Source organism: Solanum stenotomum, chromosome 1 (assembly GCF_019186545.1).
Source record: "Solanum stenotomum isolate F172 chromosome 1, ASM1918654v1, whole genome shotgun sequence".
NCBI lineage: Eukaryota > Viridiplantae > Streptophyta > Magnoliopsida > Solanales > Solanaceae > Solanum > Solanum stenotomum.
The window spans coordinates 95,287,907-95,300,792 of NC_064282.1; the positions used below are offsets into that span (position 1 = coordinate 95,287,907).

A 12,886-nucleotide genomic window follows, 5' to 3' on the forward strand; every position below is an offset into this window, starting at 1 on the left:
CAAGTAAAAAGTGAAATTAAATTATGAAATATTTGACAAGTAAATGGGAACGGAAGAAGTACTACTAATTTGACTAAATACGAAGCTAAAAAAAATGTATGATATAATTTATTAAGACATTAGTGTATTGAATAGAGTATCATAAAATCTGAATACATTGTAATTTCTTTCTAAATTTGATTTTGTTTCAGCAATTTGAATGCTTATATGAGAAAAGAGACAATTAGATCAAAACTTTGGATGGTGACACAAGGAAGAAAGGATATCATAGATAATTTTTGGAAAATAATTTACAAAGTAATATGTTGTAGTAGAAATTATCTAAACGTGTGTAAATTATTTATTCTACCGTTTTCCCTTTATTTAAGAAATTAATCTAGCCCCTCCTCTAACAAAAATTAAATACTAATGGTTCGTTTCGTTTGATTGAAAACAAGTAATTTTGAGATTAATTATTTCAAGATTCTTATTTCATCTTTAACGTGAGATAAAAATAACATTACACTCCTTGGGCTATCTCATTTTTGGATAATATATCCTACAATTTTATTTCAAGCAAATATAAGATTAACTCATCCTAAAATTAATTCCTAAATTACTTATTCTTTATCCCTTATACCAAACGTCCCTAAGTACTTAGAGACACACTTTTACATTTAGTCATTTTTAGAAAAAAGATACATTTTATTGTTTGATGAAAAATTTAACGATATTTTAGATCCTATTTATTTGATAAAAATTCCATGACTATGTAATTTTTTTAAAGATAATTTTGTAATATTGTGAAAAAAAAATTACTTCTTAAAAGGCATAATACATAGATATACCCTTAACTTAACCTCATTTCACATTTATATACTCAAGTAGAGACTTAAACTTGTATAAAGTTGAACAAATAAACACACATCCTACGTGTCATCCTACATGACAATTTGCATCCTACGTGTGTCCTACGTGTATTTTGTCACATAAGACTCATGTGTCTACTTGTTCAATTTTATACAAGTTTAAATGTTTACTTGTGTAGACTCAAAGTTGAAGAGTATAAATATGAAATGAGACCAAGCTAAAAGACACAGTTATGTATTATGTCTTAAATTTTAGTTGCTTTATTTATTTTTTATATATATTTAATATATAACATATTTTTTTAAATTAATTATGATTATATATACCATTTTTTGCACTAAGCAATTCCATGAATTTGTATAATATTAAACAAATAGATACACACATCCTATGTAACATCCTACATAGTAATTTGCATCCAATGTGATGACCTACATGTATTATGTCACATAAGACCAATGTGTCTACTTGTTCAACTTTATAAATAAAGTTGGAGGGCATAAATATGAGATGAAACCAAGTTAAAGGGCATATTTATGTATATGCCAAATATGAATCATAATTGAACTCGCTTAATTCTAATTAAATTTTTGTTATTTTATTTACTTTATTATAAATTCTTAATACATAATGAAATTATATTTCTTTTTATTAATTATGATTATGACTATACGGTTATTAGATCAATTAAAAGATAGAATAAACTAAGTTGAGCTAATAAAATAAAGGAAAAAAAAATTTGGCCAGAAATTTTGGTCAGAATGATATTTTTTCTATGTTATTTTACCTTTTTAAAGATTTTTAACTTTAATACATTTTAATTAAAAAAATGAAATAAAAATCAATTTATTTTAAAATAAAATAAAAAATTATAGTTTTTCTAATTTTCTGGCCAAATTTTTTGACCATTTAATACTTCCCCAAAATATTCAATAATCAACTCAAACTTAAATAAGGTGGGTCCACCCTTATGGCACATCATTCAACAAATAGTGATGAGACATTATTCAATGATGACATACAAGTGTGTTAAATAGACGGATTTGAATGAATTTAATTTGAGTTGGTTCAATGAACTGAATTAATAAATGAGTGTGTTATTGATTAGTCCATAGTTACTTGAGTTGAAATGGATTTAAAAAAATTATAACTTAATTAGTTTAATTTATATTAAATTTTAATTATTTTTTTTTTTTTTATAATTTTTAAATATTTAAATAATATTCTATTATTATTATGACTATATAAAATATATCAAATTAAAAAAAATATCATCTTAAAAATATTTTGACAAAATTACACTTAGATTAATTTTGGCTATATATCAACCTAATTTTTAATGGACAAAAATGAATTGATTTAGTAAATTGATAGATCAATAACTCTACCCAAACTTGAATGAACTGAACGAGGTGAGAGGGTTGGTTTGATTTTGTCAGAGTACATTATTTAACATGATAATTTGAGTCTCCTTTGTTAATTTACATGCCAATTTGAGTCCAGTGTGACGTTATATATGTATTATGTCACATGTGACTCATGTGTCTATTTGTTTAACTTTATACAAATTTAAGTAGGTGTTTGGCCATGTGATACCATATCATGATATGGTATCGTGAGATGGAATCAGCGTTTGGACATGCAATTTTATTCCATCTCATGATTTCATATCATGAGATGTGATTTCATATTCTCTGATATGGAATTATATGAGAATTCGTATTATGATTTGAGATATTTTAATACAAAAATTAATTCACGAGTTTATATTTTGTTAAAACAACCCCACATTTATATCTACTAACCATTTCTTTCATATGTAAATAAAATTTATAATCACATCATTACTTTTTAAAATTTATTATTCTCACTCGACATAAAATTTAGTATTCTCACCAACATATAGTCACTTTAACTCATACCAACTGATTGTTGAGTGATTATTTATAAAATGTTTGTTGGTAGAAAAATATTATGTTGTGGATGCTGATTTCCGAAACACAAAAGGATTTTTAGCTCCATACAAAGGACTACGCTATCATTTGCAAGATTACCGATGAAGTGAAAGAGAGCCTCAAAATACCAAAGAACTGGCTAATTATAGGTATTCATCTTTGCGCAATGTGATTGAACGGACTTTTGGAGCTTGGAAAAATAGATTTAGAATACTAAAACAATGCATGAACCATTATGATATTAATACACAAGTGAAAATTGTCATAGTTTGTGCAGTGTTACATAATTATTTGCGAGAATACCAAAGTACTGATGAAATATTTATGGTCTATGAGAATGAAAATATAGTTGCGGATGATATTGACCAACAAATGACTCAAAGTAACAATGTTGGTTCGTCTTCTCGGTCACATGATCGAGAAATGCAAGTTCAACGTGAGGAAATTGTCCGTACTATGTGGAGGATTATATTAAAGACTAGTACACTACAATTTATGTTCAATTATTTTTTATTAAATTAAAGTTAGATGAAACAATACTTAAGTGGAGAACAAATAGCTTTGTATAGTTTTACAACTTATGAGATTTTTATGTTTATGAGAAAATATAAAACACAAAAATTTCATATCGCATGTCCAAACAAAACTTCAATTTCATCTCATGATTCCATATCATGATACCATAACGCATGGCCAAACATGCCCTAAGTTTCTCCTTATGCACACCCAAAATTGAAGGGTATAAATATGAAATAAAATCAACTTAAAAGTCACATTTAAATATAATTTCATAAATTTTAATTGCTTTATTTTTTATGCATATTGTTTAAAACATAAAAATTATTTTTTTATTAATTATGCCACATCATTCAACATATATTGGTGTAACGACCTGATTTCCATCGTTATGGAAAAGCCAATGGAGAAAGAATGGGGCCAGAAACTTTTTCGTAGTAACTTAGATTTTCCCAACCTAGTCCAGATTTGAACGAAATCGGAGTCATTAAGGTGTAGGGAAATCTGGTAACAATCGGGTGAATCATTTATGATTTTGATTACATGCGTAGTTAGATAACTAGTTAAGGAATTCGTACGACTTTACGAAATTGAATTCGGGCGAGTAGAGCTCCCAGAATCGATCTTAGCGTAAAGGGTATTTACTGAGCGTCGTGAGTTAGAGGTGTGTTGTGAAATGAGAATTTTGGAATTCTTGAAATAACTCTTTGTCTCGAGAATGCCGCTTTGGCGCTGTGTTTTGCCGCTTTGGTGGGGCCGTTGTGGCAGGGTAGTGGCCGTTGTGGTGGGCCCGACGTGAATTAAAGTCGTTAATAAACCCCTAAACGGCCTCATTATGCACTTTTCGACTTTTAGAGCTAAGGAGTGACCCCCAGGCGACTCCTACTTGTTTTTCTCCATTCTTGAGGCTAAATGTAAGCTTTTCACTCCTTGAATCCATTTTTCGATCCGTATAACGTAATTGAATGGGTGAATATTGATGGGGGGGGGGGGTTTGTTATAGATTCTATGGTGGAAACAACCTTAATTTGGATAATTGGGATCATGGGTTTGATCTAGGGTTTATAGAATTGTTAGTAATTCAGGTAATTAGTGATTGTTTATTGATTCCCGTGTTATCATGATTGTTTGTAGACCAAGAACAAGCGGAAAGAATCCGGAAAGGGAAGATTCAAGTGCCTTATGGGATTCAAGCTTGTTTCGAGGTAGGTGATGGTTGTGATTCTATGATTGTGTGATGTATGTTTGTTCTTGCTTCATTATGATACATGTATGTATGCGAATGTTGCATTATTGATCACACTTGTTGTAAATGAAGATAATTGAATAATTGTATGACATGAATCACCTCTTGTTGTATGATTGTGAGAATATGCATTGTGATTGTGATTGTAGTTTGTTGAATGGGCGGGTGTCACGATCCGACACATTAACTACATCGGTTGCCACGTTCCGACATAAATATGGGATCGGTTGCCACATCCCGGTATAACTAAGTTGGATCGAATTGCCACGTTCCGACATAATTATGGGATCAGTTGCCACGTTTCGGCATAAATATGGGATCGGATTGCCACATTCTGGTATGCTAACTGTTTAGGTTTGGGTTCCATGAAAGGACCATTGAATTGGGTTCCATGAGAGGACCATTGAATTATGTTGTGTATATACTTGTAATGAGTTCGTTCATATCTAATGATGATTGATATTGAAAGACGGTATGTTGCTCTACATTGATATACCTGTGATATGTGAGAATCTTGAAGTTGTTTATTGTTCGTATATGTTGATGATATTGTATATATTCGATACGTGTATGTGATTAATTTTTGTATTGACTAATGTATGTTACACTTATTGGGATAGCCGCGTGATCCTACTAGTACACAATGGTTGTGTACTGATACCGCACTTGCTCTTATTTTTGTTGAGTACAGGGCATCTTCCGGCAGCTATTGACATACCTCGTTTAAAAGATCAGTGATCGCCGATTCGAATTCAAGGGTGAGCCAGTTCTTCCGGGCTACCTTGAGTTCTCTTTTTGTCTAGTCCATCATATTCGGACTTAGACTAGTTCTTTAGATGATTTTCTCGTTTAAACTTATGAATCTTGTTAGAGTTTTGGTACATTAACTTTCAGGTTCTAGGGGTTGAATTTTTGCATTAGTTTGGTTAGTTATTTTTTTATTTCCATTTAAACCTTCTTCCGTATCTTTAAATGTGTAGTATTTTGGTTAAGGTTGCTTAGTTGGTTGTAGTAATGGTTCTCCCACCAGAGGGTTAGCGTGGGTGCTAATCACGACGGTCTGAGTCGTGACAAATTAGTATCAGAGCTCTAGGTTCGTTGATCTCATTGTACCAAAACAAGTCTAGTAAAGTCTTGCAGAACGGTACAAAGACGTCAGTACTTTTCTTCGAGAGGCTATAGGACTTTAGGAAAAACTCACTTCTTTCTACTCCTTCGTTCTATGACTTGAATCCAATTGGTATTTGGGTGATACAAATTGGTATCTTTCCTCCTTCACTCTATGGTCCGAACTAGAGCAACAATAGTGGTAACACCATCGCTAGCAAGAGAGGATGTGTATAGACTATCAACAGTTGAATAAAGTCACCTTTCAGAACAAGTATCCATTGTCTCGGATAGATGACCTTTTTGATCAATTGCAAGGTGCATCGCTTTTCTCTAAGATGGATTTAAGGTTTGGTTATCATCAGCTAAAGATTGAGGCGGTTAAGAATTGGGTTCGATCAAGTTCTATGATTGAAATTAGCAATTTTGTGGGGCTCGCTAGCTACTATTGTCGCTTGTGGTATGAGTTAAGTCCAATTGGTATCTCTCGATTCCAATTGGTATCTCAACGAAGTGAACTAGACGTCGTGGTCACGACTGAGGGGCCACAAGCAAAGCAACTTGGAAACTGAGTAGGTTGCAATTGGTAGCTGGCCCTAGGGGTGGTGTGAATGCATGGATGATTAGGAATGGTCATCCATGGAGCGAAATAATTAATTAAGAATTTGGACTTATCTGTAAATTGTATCTTAGAAATTTTGAATGCGTGCTTCTGGTTGTCTGAATTAACTGTGAATGTGAAGTTGTAATTGCTTGAATATGATGAGGTGATTATGTGCACAATAAATGTGTCTCTGAACTTTGATATGTAGAATATGTTGGCTTGGTTGTTGAATTTATGCAAGTTGTAAATATTTGAGTATCGTGAAATTCGTTGTGAAAGGAAGATCTTGACTTAAGATTGTGTGACTGTCTGGGTGTATCTTGGGGATGTGTCGGTTGTGGTGCTGAAGTGACAAGAATGAATTAGTTCGTGTATCGTGGGATTGATTGGGGGTAGACAATGATTATCTTAGTTATGAGGATTATTCTAAAATTGCTAAGTAAAGCTGGGAACCTTTGTGGAATTTAAAAAAAAAAAGAACCCTAGAAAAATTATTGGCAGGGGTTTTATTTCCGTTATGGCTGCTAGGGCGAGATTCTTCCCTCCAAGGCGAGGCCGCCAGTGCGGAAATTTTCCCGCCAAAACGGTATGAGGCGAGGCAGAACCTTAACCTGTCTCTCATGTTTTCCCCTAGTCACAATTATGAACCCCGAATAGTACTCGAACTAACCCACGCGATCTAATTCATTGTTCAACAATTGAATATAAGTTGTAAAGTGTGTTAAATTGTGGAGAACTTGGGCATATGAGGAGGAAATTAGTGAGGTCGTGGAGGCCAGGGAAATGGTAACGCAGGTAGAATAGTAGTGTAGTTAGGCGAGGAGGTTGCCCATCAAGACGACAAGGCTTAGTTATATGCTTTTCCGAGCAAGACCGAGTTTGAAGTGTGTGATGCAGTGGTCACTAGTGTTGCTCTTGTCTGTGCCCGGATGACTATTGTTTTGCGTGATTTGGGTTCTACTTATTCTTACGTGTTAGTTCAATTGCCTTGGGATTTGATGTGGTTTGTTGATATACTTGATGCCCTCATTTATGTTTCTACCCCAGTTGAAGAGTCAGTCATAGTCACCCATGTGTATCGTGTTGTCTTGTTGTGGTTATGGATTTTCAGATTTGGGTTGATTTGGTTATACAAGATATGACTGACTTGATATAATCTTAAGCATAACTTGGTTGTCCCCCTATTATACCAGGCTTAATTGTAATACTAAGTCGGTAACTCTACAGATCCCCGGTAGGGAAAGATTAGAGTGGGAAAGGGTGTACAAACCTAAGCTAGCTAAGATCATATCCTTAATTCAGGCTAGGAAATTGGCGGGGAATGATTATTGGCTTATTGGCTCATGTTCGGGATGTTAAGGTTGAATCCCCCTCTATTGAGTCTTTTACGGTGGTGTCAGAATTGAGAGAGCTTAAAGCTCAAATCCAAAGGCTTCTTGATAAAGGTTTCATCCGTCCTAGTGCTTCCCCGTGGGGTGCTCATGTCTTGTTTGTTAAGAAGAAGAAGGGTAGTATGATGATTGATGATTTTATCTTAACCCATAAGGGAGTGGATTAATACCAGAATGACAAGCTTACGGATAAAGAAAGTTCCATTGAGTATACTTGGGTGAAGGAATTGAAGATTTTAGTAAGAAAGTGTATACCAAGATTGGGTTAGTCCTTTAAATTTGATGAGTATACCTGAGTTTTAGGGGTCATGTTGATGAAAGGGTTGACTTCATAGTGATAGTCAGGGCTAACCGAGTGTTATGGTAATAAGAGTTTGCAATGGATTGTGATGGGATGCAACTATATAATGAGATTGTTGATTAAGCGAATTTTGTATAGTAATTACGACTTGAGGGTACCTAAGGTTGTGATTTCCTAATATTTGGTGAGTAACGTGGTTTTATGAATAGTTTTAAGAGATGGTGGGACACCACTCAAATAGAATTTAAAAGAGCTAGGGTCATGATGAAAAAAGATAGTGGGATGTAGTACAACCTTTAGAGAGAAGCAAAAGGAAGAATATTTTATTTGATTGTGAAGGCTAAAGAGGTATCTTTAGAGGGGTAAATAATTGGGTTCAGAGACGCGTGCCTTCATTCGTTTTGTTGTGGCTATGGTAATAGTGTCACAAGTCTGTCAGATTGGTTAGAAACTATTGGAAAGGACTTGAGAAAAGAGTGTATAGACGTTAGCTCGAGTGTGATAATAAGTGACCTCCATTTGTTTCGAGTTTAGTAATGAGTACGATTGAATTGTTAGCGAAAGATATTGTGAGATCGGTAGAGATGCGATCCATGATAAATGAAGATCCATGATAGATAATGGGATTGTATTATAATGTTGAGTTTACCATTCAGATTTTTCATTGTAAGTCTACATTCGTGGTGATATATTTTGCCAAGGTATGAATGTGTAAGGTGAGGAATGATCAATTGTATCATGTATTGAGCTTACGAAAGGACTTACACCTAGTTTTATAACTAATCTCTTCTCCCTTTTCCTCTTTTGCTCTCCACTCTCCTCCCTCTCTCTCCCTCCTATTCTCCTCTCACATTTTTTTCTCGCCCTCTCTCTTTGCCTCTCTACATTTCATTGCATGAATTTTTCTTCTTATTTCTTATATTAATACAAAACTCCATTAAGCTTTACCTAAATTATTAATTTTTATCTACATGTACTTCGTGATCTTCAATATTTTCTAGGTGGCTTCTAATTGTTGATTCATTGTTATTGGATTAATGCCGGTATATAAAAAATTCCCATTATGGGTTCTTGATTTGTTGTTCAATATTTAAATATTCTATTCTTCTTAGATTGATACAATCAATTGAATATATGCATCAGGAAAAATGATACAGTTATTATTAAAGTGTATCTTCTTCGATTGATATAATCAAAGATATATATATATATCAGAAAAAATGAAACAATTATTATCAAAGTGTATCTTCTTTAATTGATAGATAATGATACATCCAATTGATTTAGGTATAAAAATAATTTATAAAAATTAATATATGACTAGATTTTTGTATTAAAAAAAAATCTAATACAACTATTATCTGAAAAGTAATATATTTATATATTATTTTAGGGGTGATATTCAAACATTGTATCAATATGTTTTTTCATTTGTATATCACAATAAATCAATACAGATTGTATCATGTATTTATTTTAGGGGTGATACAATATGTATATGTCTATCTATATTTCAATTTCAAAACTAATATGTGCATTTGTGTAGTTGTGTGTGAGATTGAGAGAGGAGAAATGACAGGGAGATTTGGGGAAGAGAGAGAGAGAAAGAGAAGAGATTGTGTATATGTGTATCTTAGTTTCAATTAAGATATACAAGTGGTTTCTAAGATACAACATGCTTGCCTCTCTCCTCATCTCTCTTGATCTCGCTCGTCTCTTCTATCTCTCTTTATCTCGCTCTCCTCTTTCCTCTCTCTAAAATTATTTTTATGAATTTTGGATAGATAAACGATACTATTTATAATTATAGTCCAAACTATAACTATTTATCATTATAATGTGGGAGCACAACCAATTGGAGTATGCTATGGAAAAATTGCCAACAATTTACCATCGGATCAAGATGTCAAAACCTATACAATTCTAATGGCATTAAAAAGATGAGAATTTACTATCTAGACACAAATGTCTTCAATGCTCTCAAAGGAAGTGGCATTGAAATAATTCTTGATGTCCCAAATCAAGATCTTGAAGCCCTAGCCAATCCTTCAAGTGCTAATGGTTGGGTTCAAGATAATATAATAAGTAATTTCCCAGATGTTAAATTTAAAAATATAGCTGTTGGAAATGAAATTGATCCCAGTACAAATACCGGTCAATATACACAATTTGTTGGTCCAACAATGGAAAATGTTTACAACGCGTTAACATCAGCAGGGTTGCAAGATCAAATTAAGGTCTCAACCGCGACATATTCAGCGCTCTTAACAAACACCTACCCACCAAGTGCTAGTATTTTTTGCGAAGAACACAAAAGCTTCATTATTCCCATAATCGAATTTCTAGCACGAAGTAACCTCCCACTCTTAGCCAATATTTACCGTTATTTTGGCCATATTGATAACACTAACGATGTTCCTCTTTCTTATGCACTTTTCAATGAACAAGGTACAAATTCCGCGGGATATCAAAATCTTTTTGATGCCCTTTTAGATTCAATGTATTTTGCTATGGAGAAACTTGGAGGACAAAATATTGAGATTATTGTATCGGAAAGTGGTTGGCCTTCTGAGGGACACCCTGCAGCAACTATGGAAAATGCACAAGCTTTTTATACGAATTTGATTAATCATGTGAAAGGAGGGACTTGAACACCAAAGAAACCTGGAAGTACGATAGAAACTTATTTATTCGCCATGTTTAATGAAAATCAAAAGAATGGAAAAACAAGTGAGAAGCATTTTTGACTCTTTTATTCTGATCAGAGGCCAAAGTATCAACTCAATTTCAATTGATGATACCATATTATAATTAATATATATAGTGCTATGAATAATAAGGAGAGAATTTGTGTGTCTTTCTCCTCAATAAAATGATAGCACATACCTTATATATAATTAATGTCTTGACAAATGTATGGCCTGTTGTGTAACCTTGATATCAATATATGTTTTATGTTATATACACTTAAAAATACATTTAAGAAATGCATGCAAACCATGATCACATCTGTTAACTGTAGCGTCTGTCGATTTTGATAAATGACACTTAAACATTTAGCCATACTCTTCGTAGGCAAACACATCAACAAGAAAGGAAACCAAGCATAAAGCATAAATAAGAAATAAAGATGTGTCCTATTGTGAGATCATATTGATCATTGTTATACCATCAATACTATTATATTAAAATTTGTGATAATCTTGCATATTTATAAACTAAGGCCTTAGCAAGATAAAGGGTCTGAAGCACATCAAGTGGAATGAAATTAAAGCTTAAAAAATTCTAAGTTATATACAAGGAAACCCAACATGGGGACTCTAGAGATCCTATAACCAGGTTCAATGGAAAGAACGAATCATATGATGACTTGTTGTGAAATGCACTATTATTAATTTTATTCAATCCCTATGATGTGAGTGCATTTATCCTATAATGATTTGTGGAGGTTGAGTCTTTGAGCTCTTGATGAAAGTCTGTATCTCGTATGAGTGGGGTGTCAAATTATAGGAGAACCCTTGCCAGATTTCACCTATGTGAGTGTGAAAGTAGGTCGCTTTCTATGAGAATGAGGTTGTTCTAAAAAACACTCATGAAAACCGTGATAGCACAAGGCCGTAATGTGCTGGCTATTAAGGCTTATGTCAACACCTTGATTATTGTGTGTAAGCAGTGATACTTTATTTCCTTAAAACAGTCATAGCTCAAGTCTGAGACCACTACTGACTCTGGAGTAAAGATTATTGTTTTACTAAGTGAAGGTTCAATGCAGAGTACGCCTTCATTATTCATAATTGTCTACCTTCAACTAAATTGGTGAACTCTTTTTTTTAATATTAAAATGAGTGGGGAAATGTTGGTGTATATGCATTTTATTATTAAAATAAAATATTAAGTGCATAAGTTAGTGGGTATAAATTGTGGTAGAAGATGACTATTGGTTCTTGTAACTTATATGACCATTAGTACTTGTAAGTCTCATGGTTATTAGTTTCTTGTAACTCATATGACCATTCGTTTCTTGTAAGTCATGTAACATCTATCACACTTATCTACCCACATTACTACCCATCATTCTACCTATTGATTATATAGAGACTTATTCACCTATAAATAGTGGTGTTTCTTCCTTTGTGAAGTATCTCAAGAAGATGAGTAGGAGAGAAATAATGTAAGGAAAGATGAGAAGTTTATATTGAGGTTAGTGTAGTGAAAGAGAGAGTTGAGACAAAGAAAATATTTTAAGTCTTCAACTATATTCACTTTACAAAAGAGAGTATTATATGTTGAAGGAAGGTGTTCTTTTTGTGGAGCTTTTGACTCTTCAACTAATCCGGAGTTGCTTGAGTTGTACACGTTGTTGGGCTGTTGAATCCTTGAGGGGACAAGTCAAGAGTATTACTGCTGGATTGGGGTAGATTATGCTGCAGTGGGCTTGAATCTCCTTAAAGAGAACGAGATATCCGAGCCTCAGTATGAAAGGATAGAAGGCAAGCCCTATTCGTGGAATGCAATCATTGAAGACAATATTAAAATCAACACTCTAGCAGCCACAATTGACAATATTATTGTTCTTTTAAGTCAATCTCTCTCTCTCTCTCTCTCTTTTATCTTCACTTGAAAAAAATACATCCTTTACACACTACAAACATCATTTCTTATCACGCCTATAAAAGATAAGACATATGCAACCTTTTCATAACCTACCAAGCCAAAATATGCACTTCTTCAACCTTTTTTCCCTTTTCCTTTTTGTGTCTTTCCTCTTTTTGTTATTGAAATATTGGAATAATTCCAATACCCAAATTAGAAAAAAATTGCCTCCTGGTCCATGGAAATTACCCTTACTTGGAAGCATGTTTCATTTGTTAGGAGGACCTCCACATCGCGTCCTTAGAGATTTAGCTAAAAAATATG

At 33.2% G+C, this 12,886-nt stretch overlaps 1 pseudogene; it reads left to right on the forward strand.

The window, feature by feature from the left end:
* Positions 1-8,589: 8,589 nt before the first annotated feature.
* Positions 8,590-10,764, forward strand: LOC125859694 (glucan endo-1,3-beta-glucosidase A-like; annotated as a pseudogene).
* The last annotated feature ends 2,122 nt before the right edge of the window (positions 10,765-12,886 follow it).